Source organism: Rhopilema esculentum, chromosome 20 (genome assembly GCF_057945365.1).
Source record: "Rhopilema esculentum isolate cy_ngs chromosome 20, ASM5794536v1, whole genome shotgun sequence".
NCBI lineage: Eukaryota > Metazoa > Cnidaria > Scyphozoa > Rhizostomeae > Rhizostomatidae > Rhopilema > Rhopilema esculentum.
Genome location: NC_142834.1, coordinates 2,879,748 through 2,890,632, shown reverse-complemented (window position 1 = coordinate 2,890,632; position 10,885 = coordinate 2,879,748). Strand labels below are relative to the sequence as shown.

The window sequence follows — 10,885 nt, the reverse complement described above, 5'->3', positions numbered from 1 at the left end:
CAGCTCTTTGTTCCCATTTTGAATGCCCCATTGTTTTGGAAATTCCTATTGTTTGCCATTGTCCTTCCATTGTTCCATTGTCCATCTGTCCACGTGAATGCCGCTTGAATTTTTGGAGGAAAAACAGCGCTTGAGCCAGGATTCGAACCCACGACCTCATGACCTTTGACATTAGCAGTCACCCACTAATACCACTGGACCACAGGGTCGCTTGGTCAACGAGGGTAACAAGTGCTAGTATATTTTACTTTTCCAGAGATAGCTGTAAGGCAATCATTGCTGTAATGCGATATAGACAAACTTCGTAAATATGTTATCTGGTTTAAAAAGAAGCAAATAAATGTTTTTTTGACTGTTTCTTGTATAAAACTAGTATTTTTGAGGATTTTTCGAATTTTCACATCTTTTAAACTTAACATATCGGGGAAAACAAATCGGGTATAGTACTTTGCTACACAAGTAACAAAGTGGGTTGAAGCGCTTCGGGATAAAAGAATTGTTAACATTAATAAGTCTTTTTGGCTCCAATAGACTTTAAAATGTTTAAAAATTAGCTGAAAATTAAATAGTTGAAGAAAGAAAAAAAAAATTTTTCGAGTAAAATGAAAAGTTATTCGAACCCGTGACCTTTCACCTCTAGAGGTCACCGCGCAGTCCACTCGACCACAGCGCCATGCAAGATTGGAATAATTTATCACGAGTCAATGTATAGAAACCTTTTTACTAGCAACTCTATTTAAAATAAACAAGTTTAAATAAAAAACAACCTACAAGGCAGAGTTCTGGAGACAAAAAATGTTTCATTCCAATGAGCATAAAAAATATAGCAATCACATACAACAACCAAATACATCTGAATTCCTAAACAATCCGCTGGAAAACGATCGGACTGAAACTTGGAAAATCACAGAATTGTAATACTACAATAAACTTAAAAACTTATTAACTTATTACCACTGAGGACGGGGAAAAGGTGACTCCCAAAATTTCTCAGAAGGGGTTTGCATTTTGCACTTTCAATAAAACTCAAGGGCCCCCATGGAAACTTAGACTAAAACTTCTGCAATCATTTGAACAAACAAACATTATTGAACGTATAATAAGGGGTGTTTAGATATGGAGAGAAACAAGGCTTCAAGAAACAGGGGAAGGGGGTGGGGGCAATAGCTATTAATACCATTTGCACAAAATGTAATGAATTAAGAAAAGGACTTACAGATATATACAACTTGAATATTTCTAGAAAAGTGTTGCATTCATTTGTTTTCAAGAAACAAAAATTTAAATAAATTGCATGGAGGCCCCTTTGATATAATTGATTATTAATGATGGACATTGCTGCAGATATTTCATCACTCTATTCCCCCTTCACCAAAATAACTAACAAAATTCAAAAATGGATACTTGAATTATTCAACTGTCCAAATCAGCCAACGTCCATCTGTTCTTCATCATGCTCCAACTGCTGTCATTCTTCTACCTAAAAGAATATTTGGTATTATAAATGCACTGAAACCAGCAACTGAAACATTTATTTCCAAAAAAGTAAGAAGTCGGCACTTAGTCATTTGATGGACAATACAAGCGGATGTCTTTTCAGGGGTGACATTACAGGCACCAGGTGGAGCAAGTACCCCTAGCATTAATTTTTCTCAAACTCCATAGAGATAAAAAAACAAAATTTTTATTTGATTTTTTATTAACACAATATTTTGTTACATGCACAGCCATTTTAGGTTTATTTAAGTAAACATTTTTAAATCCACACCAAAGCATTATGCCCATTTTTCTTGAATTGCAAGTAGTCCTATCGATCATCTCAATTATCTTTGTCATATCAGGAAACTAGAGCATTGAAGCCCTTCAAACTCTTTTCAAAAGCTTCTTAATTAAAAAATGAACATGGCTGTTCCAAGCTCTATTCACAAACAAAATCCCGATACCAAACTTGCTATATGAATTATCAAGATGGTAAAAAAAGAAATGCTGGATAGCACTTCTTTAAACAAAATAATTGATAATAAATCACAAAGCCTCCAAGAAAAATTAGATTTTGTTTTAAACATTGTGAAACTCTTATAATACCATGTAACCCAAGAAAAGCAAAATGTTGAAAAAAGTGTTACTTTAAATTATCACAAGGGAGAGGGCCTCATTCAATATATCAAGTAGGGGGTAATATATATATAACCCTCAGCCTAGCAGCATTTTTCTGGTAAAAACCATGGACTATTCACTATTTTTCCTTTAAAAAAAAGGCCCGATACCCATCAAAAGTCTTTGCCAAGGATGCTGAGATTAAATTCCCTGCCAGTCAGAAAACATTGTTTGTCCATAAAATATATATTGTCTAATGGTTAGCATTTGTTTGTTTCAGAAAATTCTTGACATGTGAAGATGATGTTCTGCACAAGTGAAAGTTCCATCCTACTTTTCTGGGGGCTCCAGCAGGGGCTAAAATGTTTGTATTTCAGGCTGGGGCCATTTTAAGTGCCTCAATTTTAAAGAAACAATTTCAGCCTTTTTATAGGCTCAGAAATAACAGATTAATATACAAATATACACAAAATATAAGCTTTTGGTTCATTTAGATAGTTTAAGTTTAAACCCCAGCCCTTGTGAGAATTTTTTGACTTTGTGAATTTCCACTTTCTGAAGAAAATTTTAACCATTATAAGGCTGCAATTGCAGAAGGAATTATGTTGCAGAAGGAATATCTTTCTAATCCTTTTCTGATTTTACTTCAAACACAGCCGTGTAGATAGAGAGGAAGAGAAGGCAATTGTGAGATTCCAATTTTTTAACAGATTAAAAGTAGAGTATTGTTCACTAGTTTGGCATGAAAGAGAGAAAGTTTGCAATGCAAAGTTTGAATAATTTGCTCCCAAGATTGTCATTTTGGCCAAAGAAGTTTTCTCTTTGAAAATGGACTAAAAGTTTCTGTAGAATTCCTTGTTTTTTGCCAGTAAGCCCAGAATAGCTGGATTTTTACACCTGATACAAGCTGACATATCTATAATTGTGGAATATGAAATAGTTGCCAAGTCTCACAGATCATCTGCCCTGAGTTATTATATATAGTCATGTCACGTTTTCACAGATGCGGTTTGAAAACTCATGGCAACTTTCAGCCATGCTAAATTACTTGCCAAATTATCAATTTGTGTGCTTATAACAGTAAAAAAATTATTTTTTGCAACCTAAAGTCTATTCAATTTAACGCGTTCTCAAAAGCCAAATGTAAGACAACTTCCAGTCTTACTTCAACATACTTCAAAATATTGGCAACTATGAAGAACTGTTTTTTTGTCATATTTGTAACTATAAGAAACCTTTATGAAAACTTGTTGATTGTAGTTTGGTGTAATTATTGAAAGTTATGAAATGAAGCAGTAAATTGAAAAGTTGACAAAAGTAAGTTAACATTATAATCAACGAAAATTTGTAGGCCTTACAAGTAAGAATATGATAGTACTTTTTTATGTTTGAGAATATTCTTATTTTGTGTCATTTGTATCTGGATTTCAATTCACAACCATTTTCGTCATGGCAATCATGGTTTTGCAATGTGAATGCAACCTAACTTAAGCAATCTCAATATTTTGAAGATTGTGTTTCTGTGATTGTAAACTTTTCAAAGTCAATGATTTTTTCAGCTTAAGTAGACTACATTTCAATGGCTCTCAAGTTCATTTTTAATTACTAGCACCTTGCATTTTTTTGTCCAAATATTCCTCCCATAAGTTGAAGGATTTAGTTTAAATTATTTTGATATCTTAAGCATAAGTTTCAAGAAACAGTAAGATTTCCAAATAAAGGACTTGAAAAATATTCCAACTTACACAAATATGTGATGAAGCAATGAGCCAAACCGACTGGTACCAAGAATTTTTTAGTTTTGACTCTGACTTATGCAAGTCAAACTTAACCCAAGAAGAATTTTTATAATATCATCTCATAAGCCACTTATGTTGTATATATCAAGGATGTTAAGCACACCAAATCATTGTGTGTAATTATTGATTAGGCTTCCAGTTGAAATTAATGGTTCAGGAAAGTTAAAGTAGAATCATCAGGGAGATGATGGTCTCTGGGAAAGTTAATGAAAATTGTCAAGCAATCCCAGTAGTGGTACATTAAACATGCCCTTTCAGAGAGTCATTCAATATATGCAAAGACTGTTTAAGGCCTTGTTCTAAGCAAAATTAAGTTGTTCCCTCCTAAAACAAGCTCCAAAGAAACAAAAGGCAATCTATTTCACACTTTTCAAAGAGGATGCCTTGAATTGAGATAATTATAAGGAGGAAAATAAAATAAGAACTTATATGGGGAAACCAAAAAGTAGCAGATTATGAAATAAGAAGCCATTCACCCTCAAAAGAAGTCAAGATTTTTCCAAATATCTTATTCTTGTTTTTATTAGCCCTTGTCACTTGTCAAAATTCTCTCAGTATCAATGTTGGTTTCATCAATGCACATGCAGGCCTGGCAGTTTGTATTTTTGTACATGAGCCGTGAATCACTACCCTTATTTGCTGAGATGAGCTAAATCAGTAATATATTCTGATAGTAATGTACTTTGAAGGCAATCGACAGATGGCTGAAGCCCCATTGGTATCTGTCGATTGGCTTTAAATAGCCTTGAAGTCAAGGAGTATGCTATTTTACTTCTTTCAATTTTTATATGCTTTAACAGTGGCTTAAGTACCCCCTTTGTTTAAAGAATTTAAAAGAACTTGCACAGCACAAAAATAAATTCCAAATCTGCTAGATGGAACAACGATCGGGCTCTTTTAATAATCTGAAACATAAAAGTTTTTCTCGCAATCTGGGTTTTCCAGTAAATGCTGCTTTATAGTGGAATTGTATGTTTTAGTTGTCATTTTTAATCTGCAAGATCCAGAAGGCTGTTCTCTTTGGGGGAGTGTTTTGTTTCTAATGCTGGAAGGGACATGCTGTTCTATTCTATCCCCCAATCGATAACTGTTACCAATTTCTTTGATGTTTCTACCAAGGATATGCCTGTTTCTAGAAGATTGAAAGATTCTAGGCTCTGCAAACGTACCTGGCACTTCACTATTCTTTTCCAAATAGATTGAAGTTCGTGACTATCATAACAAAAACCACCCGATAGACAAAAAATTAATTACAAAAATGGCAGCCTCTTTGTTGGTCTATATACAAAACGCAAAGTGGTTGACATTTAATACCATAGTCATTTCATTTTATACCTTTCATACCATGAAAGAATTTGGAATAAATAGAAATCAAGAAATACATATTCAAATTATGCAGAAAAAGCTACATTGGCATTCAAATTCAAAAACTATAATCTTGAGAACAGCAAAGAAACTTTCACTGTCTGGGACTTAAATCTTGGAGCGACATAAAAACCTTCCATCAGGGCCCAACAGTAAAGAGTTTTCATTTTATGTGTAACCTTTTTGCTTGTATTAAAATCCTTTTTATAAAAATAACCATCATACAACACAGGCCAATAGACAATGAAATGTTGTTAATTTGAATTTAAGTTCATAACCTCAATAGGGGATTCAATATATTTAAAAAAATATTTCAAGAATCTGTAGGATGAGAAAATTCAAGAATGCATACAGGTATGGTAAATTTACATTATATTGACTTCTCTCTTTATTTGATCTATTGAAAGCCAAGTCTGTAGCATATGGCCTGTGCACACAGTTTTTTGTAGACGTTTGTCTAATGCACAACAAAAGGTAGGGCTGCAGCAAGTCATTCTTCAAAAGAGTTCTCCCTGTCAAATTTCAACAGGTGAAAAATATCGAAAAAAATTGTTCATGTGGAAAGAAAATAGCTTGGGAGCCATTTGTTTGGAGAGAAGATACAAGAAAAATATCTGAATTATGTTAGGTAGTAGATAGTGTGGTTGAGGGGTACTCTCCAGCCAAGGGAAATTTTTTCTGGATCAGGCCCTTTAGATTACAGTAGATTGGCCCAGTATTCAATTCAAGTCTCGGTATTTTAAATTGATGTTAATTGAAATGACCTACTTTTCTCCTGCTAAAGCCACTGATGAGGTTGTGGTAAAGAGATTTAAGCCTATGAGCTTAGCTATCTAAATTTGCTTGAAACTGTGGGTATATGCCGTAATTAACCGCAAAACGCTTGAAACCGTAAGTTTTCTATTAATCAAATCAAATAATGCATTTCTTTTATCCCTGATTTTACAGAATGCTTTGGAAATAACAATAATCCATTAGGGCCAATAATTAACACCATGAAACTCATTCTGCAGACTGAATTGTGTTGAAATTAACTGACTGAGTAATCTTTCAGGGGGTTACACTTCAATCAAACATCCAAACATGTGTACTCCTGTTACAACCCCCCTAAAAAAGCTGATATTTTTCCTGCAAAGCAAAAAGAAAGTGGGACCAAATTGAATTGGAAAGTGTACCAAAATAAATGAGCAGGCCTGGCTAAAGTGCAAGAGCAAGAGCAATAACGTCTGCTGGTACATCTGAGAAAGCAATTTTTTTCAAAGTTTCCAATTGTTTTAGAATGAGAAACAATTCAGCTACAAGTTTCATCTAAGCTTTACCCCATTGTTAAAGTGATATATTTTGCAAAAAGAGAATAAGAAATTTTCCAAACAGCACAATCAATATGTTCAAATATCTTGTTGTGATTATCTATTCTGTTGGTGATGCTGTGGCAAACTATTGGTTGAATCGATCATTTAATGGAGGCTTCCAAGTGCAAAAGTACAGCACAAACAACCAATGTGGGTGGAGCATGCAAGAGATGGAAATTGTGATTGATGTTATGGTCCAAATATTAAAAAAGCTGAAAGAATCCTTAATTATATAATCAAACAATATCAAGCAATAAAACTGACTGCCATTTCGTTTGTTGCCAAAAAAAATTAATGACTTAATGGTTTCAAATTTTCCCTTTTTGTCACAAGCTAAAGTTTGTTTAAACTCTCTAACGCTATATTTGTTATAAGATAAAACCATTGTCATTCTAAAGTAATTTTCTGGTAGTGATTCTTTGAAAATTTACTGGTCTTTGAACAATAAAAGTGACTCGTGAAAAAGAAATGAAAGCGAATGTTGTATTGCTGTCATTGTTTCCAGAGCAAACAAACTAACTGGATTTTCCAAAAAGAATTCAGGAGAGAAATAAGTTTGCCTACAGGACCTTTCTTATATTCATGCATGATGTATGATGGGTCATTGAGCCTTACTTTATGTCTTTTACTTTAAACAAATTTATATCCTACATATTACATGTGAAAAAATCTTGCAGGCACCTTTTGCAAAACAGTTTGTGCTTGCAGGCTTGAGAAATTTTTTAGGAAAATCTGTAAATGAGTGACCCTATGCTAAATTATAACCAGGAGTCAAAATTCTGTGAAATTCCCCAAAGTGCTTTGGCAGAAATTGATGCTGTGCACACTTTTCAAGGATAATTAAGCTGCATCTTATACATTGGAAGTGCACATCAACAAGTGGGCTCTATCGAGCACGCACTCGTAGAGGGCACCCAAAAAAAGCTTTGGAGAGTGAGCGATTTATAGAGCCCCTCAAATAAAAACAATATTATCACGGGGCAAAATTAATTTTTGACATTTGTTGAATAAACTTGATCAAGCATGAACAATCTTCCCAACAGACCGCAATATTTTCATTTGCGTAAGTTTACCACTTGCATATTCTCCAGCCAATTTATTTGATTTTCAAGATAGTGTCAATATTTTGTTGAAGTATTATTTTCTGTTTCTTCTTAACAATTAAAATCACCTAGATGCAAATCAGTGACCACATTTCAGCCCAAATTATATTCAACTTAAATGTTCAACTTAAAGCCATGCGTTTTGATGAAGCAATATGTGAACATAACAGTAGTGATACTGCCAGTGATAAAAGCTCATCAAGTGATGACAACTTACATATCTAGAAAAATCTGAACAATTTTGAGACTTTGTTTTATAATATTTCTACATTCATAATAATATAGTGTTTAAAAACTGTTTGTTGCATGTTTTGTTATTTTATATTATGGTGCTTTTTGGTATTACCGTTGAATTTCTACCGAAGCTTTCGATATGAAGCTCTCGATCTTCCTAAGCTCTTGAAGGATGCTCACAAGGACATTCTAATATCAGAAGTGCGAAATAGAGCTCCTAGAGTTTCTAAGGGGCTTTTTTTATAGAGCACCTCCATTTTGCTTAGACCAAGGCCTGACATAAATAAAACTTGCTACAAACATTAGACTGAAACTTAATAGTGTGCATACATTGCACAATATGGCTGCACTCCTGCACACATTTTTTAATAATCTTTGACAAACACGAATCTTGTCTAGTTTGCCATGCTCTGCAGACTGGTTTAAAACCAATATGGGCTTGTACTTCAAATATCAGCTAACTGATAGACAAAAACAAGTGATAAAAACAACACTTACCATTGATGATCGAATCCATCTTAAGCTTCTTGATATGCAACACAGAATTCCCATCACTTTTCCACAGAACTTTGGTGCAATGTCATCTTTGCTTCTAGTTGAAATGCTTGAATTGGAAGGCAACTTTTCTTACCAAACCCATGAAGTTGCAAATACAAATCTAAATTAATTAACAATAATGGGTTAAATATATGTGGCAAATAAATTCAACATGAAGAGAACGGAGAACATAAAATTAAAAGAGGAAACACAATCAGCCCTACTTTTACGTTATCAAATTCATGAAGACAGCTGTATGTTTGCATGTGGATGCCATGGAAAAATAAGTTGATACAATAGATTCTGATACAATCTGCTGATATAATCTTTGTCTCATTATCTCGAATGATTCTTGCAAGAGTGGAGACACAGAGATAGTTCCACCAGATTCACTAAATGTCGACCCTAGTGCTGGTGGGTGATTAATCTAACCCTAGAACCCTAACATTTCTAGATAAACTCTTCAGGCATGTTGAATTGCAGGGGGATAAATTAATTATTTTGTAAAAAAAGATTTCATTTTGGTTGAAGCTTTTTTTACATTACTTGCTTGTTGCTAGAAGAAAGGGAATACCCATATACGAAGCCGCGTTTAATTGACACTTGGCCATGGGAGCCCTTATTCTAAAAAATTCTTAGGTAATTTCTTGATTAAATTGTCAGACAAAATTTTGAAATTATTCATGAAAGATAGGGGAATATGTTGATGCATTGATAATGTACATTGGTTACTGTTTTGTGTTTGCTTATCAATTTTGAAAACTCGAAAGGATGCCTACATAATTGAGATATGATCCTTACAACTTGCATGAGCCGTATATACTGCTGCGACCCAACATCAATCTTAAAATTCAAATTCTTGTAATTCAGCAACCACAATTTTGGCTTACAATTTAAATATTAATTGGCTGTCTATAAAAAATTAAAATGATAAAATATCAGTGTTTTTATTAGTATGCCTGCCTAGGATGCTAAGAGAATTGAGATAGCTCTCGAGCCTAGCACCCTATTTAGTTAACGAACATGATAAAATTTACACAAATTAGGTAGCAAAATTACATACAATATTATTCAATAGGGTTTTATGTTATAATTATATGATATAATAAGACCAACAAGATACAATAATCAGTACTTCATAATGTAAATAAACGATAGAGAATTCGAAATTTTGGAAAAACAATTTACAAACTTTATGGAAAACAAATCAGGCTAAAAGGGAATGGAAGGTTTTGAGTATGAATGAAAGAATTGGTGGTTAGGCCTTTAGAAAATAATGGCCTTGAAACTTTTACCCGGGGTTTACTAGTTCAAATATAAGCTAACTGAAAAGCGAAAGAGCATTAAAAACCACTCACCATGGAATTAAATTATCTTTAGCTTGTGAACAACAAACACAGAACTCCCATCACTTCTCCACTCAGAACTTTGGTTGGAAGCCATCTTTGCCTCGGTTGAGTGAGGTTGCTGGCGCCTTCGCATAACCCGTAAAGGTGCCGATACCAATCTATAAAGTTAACAACGTAGAGTTAAATAAATGTGGCAATTCGTCGATGTTCTTTTTGATCAAAACAAAAAGTTTATGGTGAATAGGTCAGAGAATAAAATATCTTGAAAAAAAAGGAAACATCAAAGAAAAAACTTGAAGAAGGGCAAGAATTTTATTCTTTCAACTCAAAAGTTTGTAGCAGAAAAATCAAAGATTAAAGTAACTGAATAACAAATGAGAAGGGTCGAAAAACTTTGATCTTAAACAGCAGAGAAACACCTGGCAACTATTAAGACCTTTTAAAAAATTGATTTGATTAAGTCAAAGGTTTATGGAGAAATAATCAAAGATTAAAATAAAGAATATTGAGAAAAAAATTAGAATAACTGAAGAACCTCTGCCCTAAATCATCCAAAGAAATACCCTGAGAAAAAATCGAACGTTTTCAATCTTATCTAAGTGTTGATTCTAGCATAAAATAAGGCCCCTTATTAACTGAATAAAAATGAAAAAGATCATAGATTCTGTGCCCCAAAAAATTCCAAGAGAGAACTACAAAAAGACAAACTTTTTCGATCGATAGGTAGAGTTGGAAGAGAAATAGTCAAGGATTAAAGTATCTTGAAAAAAATTAGAATAACTGAAGAACGTCTGCTCTAAATCATTAAAAGGAATACCTTAAGAGAAGTCAAACGTTTTCAATCTTATCTAAGTGTTGATTCTAGCATAAAATAAGGCCCCTTATTAACTGAATAAAAATGAAAAAGATCATAGATTCTTTGCTCTAAAAAATTCCAAGCGAGCCCTACAAAAAGACAAACTGTTTCGATCGATAGGTAGAGTTTGAAGGGAAATAGTCAAGGATTGAAGTATCTTCAAAAAAATTAGAATAACTTAAGAACCTCTGCC

At 33.4% G+C, this 10,885-nt stretch overlaps 1 long non-coding RNA gene across 1 annotated transcript; it reads right to left on the bottom strand.

Moving 5' to 3' along the window:
* Window positions 1–798: 798 nt before the first annotated feature.
* LOC148957812 (uncharacterized) lies at window positions 799–9,976 on the bottom strand. The gene is made up of 3 exons (XR_016145134.1): window positions 9,846–9,976; window positions 8,449–8,608; window positions 799–1,480 (listed from the first exon to the last, which is right to left on the bottom strand). It is a non-coding gene; the product is annotated as an uncharacterized LOC148957812 (long non-coding RNA).
* Between the last annotated feature and the right edge of the window lie 909 nt (window positions 9,977–10,885).